Genomic DNA, 10505 nt, shown 5'->3' with positions numbered 1-10505 from the left:
GTGTGTCTCCTCAGACAATTCATTTCTGAGTGTTAGACAAGAGCCCACTCTCGGGCCCTGGAAGGGGTCCCCCTTCCTGCAACAAAATCAGAACAGTGTAACTAGTAAGATCTGGAGTTTTAAAACATGGTTCCAGTGGAAACGCCTGAACCATGGTTGGGAGCTGGTTTATCCTCTCTTCCACCATCAGATGCTCATATAATAAATGCTAACCTTTGAGCACACAGCAGGTGCCTTGTTATATTCATTAGCTCATGCAACTGCCCTGTCATGTGTGTTCCATTATTATGCCCATTTTGAAGATGCGAAAATTGAGGCTTAGCTGGATAGTTTGGGCAATCTCACATACTGGTAACTGAAGGAGTCAGAATTCCAGCAAATGACCCTAGAAGCTGAATTCATTAACACTTCTTTTTGATCCTGTTGTGTGTTGGCATTTCTTGTAAAGTTTTGTTAGAAGAGAAAAATTAGATTAAGTTGTTAAAACAAACCACCCACTCTCCAAACCAGGCTTAAAGACCACCCACTTAGAATTATCAGAACATCTCTACCTAGTGCCGCTGTACCTGGCAGAGAGGGGTAACTATAATCTCCAGAGAGGTGAAACCTTTGTCCTGGGAAGCGGCTTAGAGCCTTCTCACTGAGCCCAGACACCTGGGATGATGATGAGAAGGAGACAATGGCAATAGTTAATAACAGCACTCACATTTATTGAGTGCTTGCTATGTGCTAGGCATTAAAGCATTATGCTAAGCACGCTAGGTGGATTATCCCCACTGATCCTTCTTCAAACCTTTTGAGTCAGTACTGTTATCATTCTGAATTTTAAAAGGAGGAAACTCAGACTTAAACTGTGTGCCCTGCCCAAGGTCATGGAGAATTCCTAAGCAACAGATATTTGAACCTTCATCTATCTGACTGCAGAGCCTGAGTCCTCAGCCACTAGACTGTATGCAACCCAAGGTCAAACCAAGCTGAATGTCATGAGGAGTTGGGGTCAGGTTAACTGCCTGAGTCAGAAACAGAAAGATGAGTCTGCTAAGAAGTAAGTGGAGAGGGGTACAGCAGTTGAGAATGTACTCACCAAGCCACTGATTCGTTCTATTCTTCAACAAATATTTCCTGCTTTCTCACTATTTGTTAAGCTCAGTTAGTTCCTCTCATGAGCTCTCTCATTCGTTCAGCAAACATTTACTGAATGCTTCATCCTGGAGAGATAAAAATAAGTAAGTCCCTGTCCCCAGAAGCTCCTGCTTAGCAGAGAAGTTGTGCTGACAAATCGCTAAGAAAAAAGAAAAGAAAAAAATCACTAACCCAAACAAATAAACCAAATCCAGCCGACCCCAGCTGCCTAAGGATGCGGGAAACTGGCTTCAGAGCTCCTGCTGCTGGAGTATGCTGCCATGGGGGACACACTCTTCTATTCATTCGTGAGTGTTGGACACCCGAAGACAAACCCAGATCTTAGTGAGGGGAGGGACTGCAGACCGAAACACAGGGAAATGGCAGGAATGGGGACTGGTGAGTGAAAAGAAAATACGCATGTGTTGTTGGGCTTCGGGATGAGACGAGCCTCACCCCGGGCAGACATCTAAGGGCGCTCTCTGGGGGCCATAGCTGAAGCCAGAGAACGGTTGGTAGAATTAAGGAACACTGCTATTTCATACATACTTTTAAGCTGCTGCCTGTACGATGCTTGACTGCAGACTAATCCTTCTCTCCCTCAAACCTTCGGTAAGTCTGGTATTCTGCTGTTACTTGCGGGCAGGAGACGGAAAAGCTGCTGTGAGGACCCAAGGGGCAGCAGGGAAGCAGGATGCAGACTGAGTGTGGGTCCTGCAGCCCCCAGGTAGGCTCAGAAACCTTAAGGGGGTTGGGGTGGGCTGCAATAGACAAAGGGGGCGTGGCAAGGGTCAGGAATCAGGAGAGCTGGGGGGGTGGGTAACTTCCATCTCTGCAGAAGTACTTCTAAAGTCTAGATGACTGGGGGGACCTTGCAGACCCTACCATGGGGACAGGGGGAGGCAATCTGGGCTGTAAATTAAGGACTTGGGTCAGCACAATACAGGAAGAGCTAAAAAGAGATTTGCCGGGTGCTATGGAGCGCAGAGTGTACGTGTGTGTGGAGGCTGTGGGGAGGCTTCAACAGCCAAGGGCTTCCTGGGTGAGCTCATGCTTGGGCTGGGCCTCGGAGGTGAGAGAGAGTAGCCCAGCCGAGCAAGGTGGCGTGAGCCTTTCCGGCAAAATGGAAGAGAGAGAACAAATGTGTCGTCGGCCAAGAACAGCAGGGTCTGTGGGAGAAGCCAAAGGGGTTCTGCATTGGCAATTCCAGGCAGGCCTGGACGGGAAGCGGGGTCGGTAGAGGAGGGCAGGGCCGGGAATTTGGGTGCATCTTGGGGAGGCGGGTTGTCTATCCACAGGCCACGGTTCCCAGTCTGCCATGATGGAGTTTTCACAGGTCCTGCTGAAATGAGAAAAATATGGACATCTGTCTCCTTTAAAGGACATTTCTTCCTCCCTAAAATTATATTCTTTTTTTTTTTTTGACTGTTCGGTTACAGTGACCTTTTTTAATGAAAAGATAGTGATCGTTAAATGGTTATCATTTCGAATGACTTATTTGGCAAAAGAAAAAGTTGGCAGCTCCAGTATTATTTAGTTTAATTTAATTTACATTTTTAGCGAGGGAGAGACACAATTTGCATTTTGGAGTGAAAACTAGTCAGGGTGTGAGGATGCGATCAGGAGGGTGGGGCAGTGGCCGGGAGGTGAGGGGGCTGGAGCCGCAGCTGAAGAGTGGAGGAAGCTAGGCCGGGGCAGCCACAGGAAGCGCAGGATGCAGAGGGCAGAGGAAAGACATATATGTGGGCGGCAAAGTTCCAGAAGCTGAAGGGCCTGTTTTGTTCACCTCTGGATTTTGTTCACCTCTGTGGATGAATGAATGAACTGGGAGACTGACTGAAGTGGGAAGTAAGGGCTAGAGGGGCAGGCTAGCGATTCCTGCTTGTATGGAGGCGTGGATGGTGTTACCCAAGGCTGAAATGGAGGAGAATAGAGAGAGAGGCAGGACGAGGGCGATGACAGCTCCTGCTTTGGAGGTGTTGGGTGTTTGTTAGGGGCTTAAGGGACGTCCCAGTGGAGAGGCACAGCAGGCGGCCCAGCATAGGCCTGAGGGTCCAGGAAGAGGTCCGGCCTGGAGCTGACCTTGAGAACACTCCGACACACCCGGAGGATGCAGCCGGGGTCCAAACACTGTCTTCTCAGGCCACCTTCAGTTTCCTCCAGGGCAGTATCTCTTCGCATAGACTGACACTTACATATTATGGCTCAGGCAGCAGAGCTGTTTCTGACGGAGCTGTCTTTTCAAGCCAGCCTTGCAGGGTACCTCACCCCACTGCCCTCACCTCAGGGCCTCCCAAAGAGAGTGATCTGAATGGATGGCTCCCGAGGTCCAACGCCACTGTCCCCGCAGAGTGATGATTATAATTCGCAGTTTTATAATTTGGATTTGTTTATTATTTAAGCCCTCTCCTCCAGACTATAAATTTTGCAAAGGCAAAAGCCTGTGTCTGTTTTACCCACCACTAGTGGTCCCAGTGGTGAGTACCACTTTACTTTACTTTACTGATTGGTTCTTTGTGGGTCAAATGGACACCTCTGGTCCAATCAGCTGGGCCCAGGGTGCAAGATCATGTTGATTATGCATTTCTGCAGGCTGCCAGCTTGCTGTGAATGGATGTAGAGCAGGAAGCTAAGTGGACACTGAAGTTGGGCAAAGAATCCCCAGAGCAGTAAGTATATCCTGGGCAGAGCCGTCTCTGTTATTCCTTTGTATCTACACAGCATTTCATACGGTGCTGAGCACACACCTGTGATCTGTGGAAGCTGCAGATTGCTTGATTGATTACAGTAACATTTTTACGCTAGGAAAGAAAATCTACCACAGCAGTGACAAGGCAGTGTTAGGGGACCAAGGTTTCTCAGCCTCCCCAGGTAACCCCGGACAAATAGCAGGTTAATAGAGGAACAGTCTCTACACTGCAGTCCAGTGTTTTCTCCTGTCTCTTCCTTACTCCTTCTTTTTTCCTCTTTTTACTTCCTACACTTCCATTCTTCGTTAGCATTTTTGCTTTACCTCTTTCAATCTCAGCAAATCAGAGTTGTAAAGGGGAAAAAACCTAAAGCAAAACAGTGGGCAGAGCACTAAAAATTTAATCCAGTTTTGGCTTTAGCCCAGTCTAGCTGTGTGACCTTGGGCATATTACTTGATTTCTCAGGGCTTTTATTTCCTCAAGCAAAAAAAAAAAAAAAAAAAGAGAGAGAGGACGTGGGGGTCTGCAGGCTATCTTCCCTGGAGACTTAGGGGTCTGCCGAAGTGCATCAGGGGCAGTCGTAGGGTAGGAAGGTTGATGGGGGGCCCAGCCCCACGTCCAGCCGCAGAGAACCTCAGGTTTAACGGTAGGTATACGATTCCGAGTTCTGCTCTACACAGGACTAGTTGACCTCTAAGATTCTTTTCCATGTCAGTTAAGAATTTTGTTAGGTGGCAGGGAAAGTGTTTACAGGGGCTTTAAAAAGAGAGTGAGCGGTCTACCTTTCTGTCATGCGAAAGAAGTCTGGAGATCAGGGTCAGGATGGGTGCTCCACAATGTCAGCAATTTCCTTCACCTTCATCCTTCCTGCTTCACCATTCTTAGCACTGGTGCCCGTGTTCACAGGTGCTAAATATTTACTGAGCGCCTGTCTGTAAGTGCTTGCATGCCTACATGCATAAAAACCCAGAGACCTCCAGGAATTTCTCCAGGTCCCCTGCCTCTGAAGTATTCTACAGGCAGATTTTGTCATTCCCACATCTGGTGCCCATGCTACTTTGTTTATATATGTCAAGTAGTGCGTTAACCACATTGTATCATCTGTTATCTCTCTGTATGTTAGACAGATCTGGGCTCTTGACAACGGGCACCGTGCGTGCGTTACTCCTCTTTGGTTTCCTGGCGCCTGATCCAGGGCTTGGCAAAAGCAGCAGGGGCGTGGTGTTTGCGGAATGGATGAGTAGATGGATGAGCCAGTGCGTCGCTCTGTCCTCAGCTCCCATAGCCCGTCTCTAAGAAATGAGGATTCGATTGTTTGGGCACGTTTGTGTCCCCAGGGGAAAGGGAGAGGAGCAGGACACAGCTGCTTCTGCACGGGTCTGCAGCTCCAGAAGATGGTTAAGTTGGAGGTACATTTGAGAATCCTCAACAAATATGTGGAAGTTAAATTGATGGGATGGATAGATTGAGATCACGTAGTGGGTCAATGGAGCAAAGAAGAAAAGGGAGCTCTAGGGAACACCCACATTTAAGAAGTGGGTCAAAAAAGAGGACCCAGCAAGGAAGACTGAGAAGGTATGCAGAAGTAGGAAAAGAACTGAGGCAGGAGAGAGCTTCAGAAGGAAAACATGGTCAGCCCTCAAAAGATACAATGAGGTCAAAAAGGTCCTCTGCTTGGTCCCCTCTTGACCAGTCTCTATAACTATAGGGGACCCATTGAACTGAACCCCAATCCTTACTCTCAATCCCCTCTGCAAAGGGAACATTTTCCAGAAGTTCAGAGGAATCTATTCTCCACACCCAGCTCCGTCTACCGTCGCAACTCCGCCTCCTTCGCTCTAAGGTAATTTTACCTATAGCAAAAGCCATTTACAACTAAAATCTATATATACTTAAGGAAGGAAGACAGTTCTTGCTGCAGAGGTTGTATGGCTGGATGGTCATAGCTTAGGTCTGTCCTGGGATAACAAGGCCAAAATCAAACTGAGTCAAAGGGGCAATCAGAGTCTGAGCCAGTCGGCCAAGCTGCGGTTACAAGCATCGCAGTGTTTCCCAAAGCACATGCCAAGAAACACTAACCTCCCTTGTTATAGGGAGGTGATGAGGAAAACAACAACGACAAAAGAATCTCGTGGTTAAATATTAAGAGCCAGGAGATGAGAATCAGCTTGCTGAGCCAGAGGCTGCGAGAGAGAAGCTCAGAATCAAGAGTAAGAGAAGCAGCTCCGGAGCCGGACCTCAGATGGTGGAGCAGGATGACAGCCCAGCTGCGTAAAACCTCTAACAGCGATAGAGACAGAATGCTGAGCGAGCACTGGGGAAGGAGAGATGATTCGTACCAGGGACCCCAGCACAACCCCCAGATCAGCACGGGCCCCTAGCAGGCAGAAGGTGTTCATGCAGAAGCAATGATTTACGTAGTATTTGAGCCGCTCTTGGAAGAATGCAGATAGGGAAATGGGAAGGTCATTTTGGGCAGAGGACAATATTTGAAAACTAAATAGCCTGGATGTGGGGCTGGTTCTGCTGTAAGTGGTTAGAAGGGGCGGAGTCGGGGAGCATGAAGCATTAGCTTTGCACATTCTCAGCATCTCCCCAGGGAAGGGAGAGCTACTTTCAGCCTCATGCTGTTTCAGGGCACAGCCCTGGAATGAAACCAGAGCCAGTGCCATCATCAATGCCAGCTTCTGACTGAGCGTGGCCTAGACCTGGGCCAGGCAGCCCAGATTCCCACCTGGACAAAGCAGACACCCGGGCTCTCCTGGCCTGGGCCACCTGCATGGGGCCTGCTCAGCTGAGCTCCATTACTCGGAGCTGCAGGCTCGCAGGCAGGGCCCCAGCTGCTTTGTTCGCGGCAGCTCCTCTGAGCGAGGACAGCAGTGCTGTATCTCCTCCCCGGCCCAGACACTCGCTTTGTCCGGTGGGACAGCCCCACCGCTGTGCACTCCGTCACGTCCCAGTCTTTTCTCGGTACACACTCCAGGGCAAGGAAGCAAGAGATACCGTGTCCTCAGTTTAACAGGCTTGTGAGATCTTGGGTGGGAAGAGAGTGTGGAAAAAGATATGGAGTTAGAATATCTATAGATGGTGCCAAAGCCCAGCCCCAAGCCTGGAAAGACTTCAACTGAATCTTCACTCTCAAAATTTCACATGAAACAAAAATAGGAAGCTGTCCCTTTGTTCAATAGTCACTTATGAGAGACCGAAGAAGGCTAGGAGGCCTTAATTAAAGCGTCAGAATCATTTTCAGGCCTCCTCCGGTGGTTGATCTTTAATTTCTTGGTAGTACTATTAAGCTCCTAACAGTTTTTCCTGCCTATAAAATGGGTCACCTCAGTCCACAAGTCCTCATGCAGCTATTGTGACAAACAATGAAAAAGTGTTGATAAAGACACTCAGGGAAGATGAGGATGTCTGGTGAAGACTGAGGAAGCAGATGAGTGAATTCCTCCATCCCAAATGATTCTCCCAGCGAGCAAATCACAGCTGCTTACGACGAGCCAAGATATTTCAGCAGGAAATCAGGGAGACTTCTGGGCTGCAGTCTTGGCCCTGCCATCCATCTGCTGGTCAAACTAGGTCCAAGTACTTAACTCAGTATCTTCTTCTGTTAAGTGGAGATAATCACATCTACTTTAAGAGTAGTTGTGAAGAGTCAGTGAAATAAAGGGTGTGAAGCATTTAACAATGCAATGCCTGGCATCTGGTGAGTGCTCAACAAGCGTCAGCCGCTCAGTGTGAAAATCACTGCCCTCCCTGTCAGGTCTGTCCCTTTACACAAAACAGGAGGGAACACGCACTCATAACCTTTGATTCAGTAATCCCTCTCCCAGGAATTCACCTTAAGAAACTCTACAACCAAGAGGAAACAAGAGATATAGGCATAAAGATATTCTTTACAAAGTTAATAACAATACAAAAAAAAGACTGGAACAATTAAATGAGGAAGTACATTTATTGTAAAACATCCATTTTATGAACTATCCTGCATCCATTAAAAATTGTCACAAAGAGGGAATTCTCTGGCAGTCCAGTGGTTAGGACTCGGCAAATTCACTGCAGGGCCAGGTTCAATCCCTGGTCTGGGAACCAAGATCCAGCAAGCCAGGGTAGCGTGGCCAAAAAAAAAAAAAAAAAAATTGTCACAAAGAATAGCCAAAAGAAAGTTTAAAAAGAAGAACAAAGTTGGAGGATTTGCACAGCCTGATTTCAAGAATTATTTTAAGGCTACAGAAATCAAGACAGTACAGTACTGGCATAAGGATAGATGTGAATAAATCAAACTGGGTTGTCTAAAAATAAACTCTTATATTTATGGTCAGTTGACTTTTGACGAAGGTATGAAGGCAATTCAATAGGGAAAGGACAGTCTTTTCAACAAATGGTAGTGGGACCACTGGCTACCCACATGCACAAAAATAAAAGAACAAAACAAAAAAACTTAGACCTTATATTACACCGGACACAAAAATTAACTCAGAATGGATCACAGGCCTAGATATAAGAACAAAACTTTATGATACAACAAAGGAGAAAATCTTTGTGACCCTGGGTAAGGCAAAGATTTCTTAGGTATGATACCAAAAGCATGATCTGTAAAAATTTGATAAATTGAACTTATCAAAATGAAAAACTTTTCTTCTTCAAAAAAATACTACTAGGAAAATGAAAAGCCACAGACTGGGAAAAACTACTTGCAAATCATATCTAACAAAGAACATAAGTTCAGAATATATCAAAAACTCTTGGGCTTCTCTGGTGGTGCAGTGGTTAAGAATCCACCTGCCAATGCAGGGGACACAGTTTCAAGTCCTGGTCCAGGAAGATCCCACATGCCGCGGAGCAACTAAGCACCACAACTACTGAGCCTGCGCACCACAACTACTGAGCCTGCGCTCTAGAGCCCGTGAGCCATAACTACTGAAGCCCATGTGCCACAACTACTGAAGCCTGTGCACCTAGAGCCTGTGCTCCACAATGCGAGAAGCCACCACAATGAGAAGCTCGCGCGCTGCAACGAAGAGTAACCCCAGCTCACCACAACTAGAGAAAGCCTGTGCACAGCAACAAAGACCCAACGCAGCTAAAAATAAATAAATTAAAGAAAAACAAAACAAACTCTTACAACTCAGTAACAAAAAGACAAACAACCTAATTTTAAAATGGGCAAAAGATTTGAATAGTCATTGAAGCAAAAAAGATATAAAAAATGCTACTACACATGAAAAGATGTTCCACATTAACTAGTTGTTAGCAGAATGCAAGTTAAAATCAATGAAATAGCTCTTCCCAACCACTTTGAAGGCTATATTCAAAAAGAGAGACAAAAACAAGTATTGGCAAAGATGTGGAGAAATCGGAAACTTTATACATCTCTGGCAGGAATGTAAAATGGTGCAGCCACTTTGGAACAGTTTGGGTGTTTCTTTAAAAAATTAAACACAGGAGAGACCTTCAAGATGACAGAGGAGTAAGACATGGAGATCACCTTCTTCCCCACAAATAAATCAGAAATACATCTACATGTGGAACACCTCCTACAGAACACCTACTGAACCCTGGCAGAAGACCTCAGACTTCCCAAAAGATATAAATTTTTTTCCTTTTTCTCTTTTTGTGAGTGTGTATGTGTATGCTTCTTTCTGTGATTTTGTCTGTATAGCTTTGCTTTTACCATTTGTCCTAGGGTTCTGTCTGTCTGTTTTGGGGTTTTTTTGTATAGTTTTTAGAGCTTGTTATCATGGTGGGTTTGTTTTTTGGTTTGGTTGCTCTCTTCTCTCTTTTTTTTTAAATTACTTTTTAATTTTTTATTTAAAAAATTTTTTTATTTTAATAACTTTATTTATTTATTTAATTATCTCCCTTTTCTTCTGAGCTGTGTGGCTGACAGGGTCTTGGTGCTCCGGCTGGGTGTCAGGCCTGTGCCTCTGAGGCGGGAGAGCTGAGTTCAGGACATTCGTCCACCAGAGACCTCCCAGCTCCACGTAATATCAAACGGCAAAAGCTCTCCTGGAGATCTCCATGTCAGTGCTAAGACCCAGCTCCACTCAACAACCAGCGAGCTACAGTGATGGACACCCTATGCCAAACAGCTAGTAAGACAGGAACACAATCCCACCCATTAGCAGCGAGGCTGCCTAAAATCATAATAAGGTCACAGACACCCCAAAACACACCACTGGATGCAGTCCTGCCCACCAGAAAGACAAGATCCAGCCTCATCCTCCAGAACACAGGCACCAGTCGCCTCCACTAGGAAGCCTACACAACCCACTGAACCAATCTTAGGCACTGGGGGCAGACACCAAAAACAACGGGAACTATGAATCTGCAGCCTGCGAAAAGGAGACGCCAAACGCAGTAAGGTAAGCAAAATGAGAAGACAGAGAAACACACAGCAGATGAAGGAGCAAGGTAAAACCCCACCAGACCAAACAAATGAAGAGGAAATAGGCAGTCTACCAGAAAAAGATTCAGAGTACTGTTAGTAAAGATATCCAAAATCTTGGAAATAGAATGGAAAAAATACAAGAAACGTTTAACAAGGACCCAGAAGAACTAAAGAGCAAACACACAATGATGAACAACACAGTAAATGAAATTTAAAATTCTGTAAAAGGAATCAATAGCGGAATAACTGAGGCAGAAGAATGGATAAGTGACCTGGAAGATAAAATAGTGGAAATAACTACC

General features: G+C 46.1%; 1 long non-coding RNA gene across 4 annotated transcripts in view; it reads right to left on the bottom strand.

Moving 5' to 3' along the window:
- Positions 1-30: 30 nt before the first annotated feature.
- LOC114487864 (uncharacterized) overlaps positions 31-10505 on the bottom strand; it is a 47192-nt gene continuing 36717 nt past the window's right edge. The window contains exons 2-4 of one of the 4 annotated variants that reach the window (XR_008619471.1): positions 1315-2464; positions 1085-1208; positions 31-654 (exon numbers count right to left, since the gene is read on the bottom strand). This is a non-coding gene — a long non-coding RNA (uncharacterized lncRNA). Of the gene's footprint in view, positions 655-824; positions 1209-1314; positions 2465-10505 lie in introns of those variants that run through there. The other 3 variants (XR_003683366.2, XR_003683367.2, XR_003683365.2) reach the window with 3 other exon arrangements.

This window comes from Physeter macrocephalus, chromosome 15 (genome assembly GCF_002837175.3).
Source record: "Physeter macrocephalus isolate SW-GA chromosome 15, ASM283717v5, whole genome shotgun sequence".
Taxonomy (NCBI): Eukaryota; Metazoa; Chordata; class Mammalia; order Artiodactyla; family Physeteridae; genus Physeter; species Physeter macrocephalus.
Note: the sequence above shows the minus strand (reverse complement) of the source record. Positions and strands in the feature narration are given on the sequence as shown.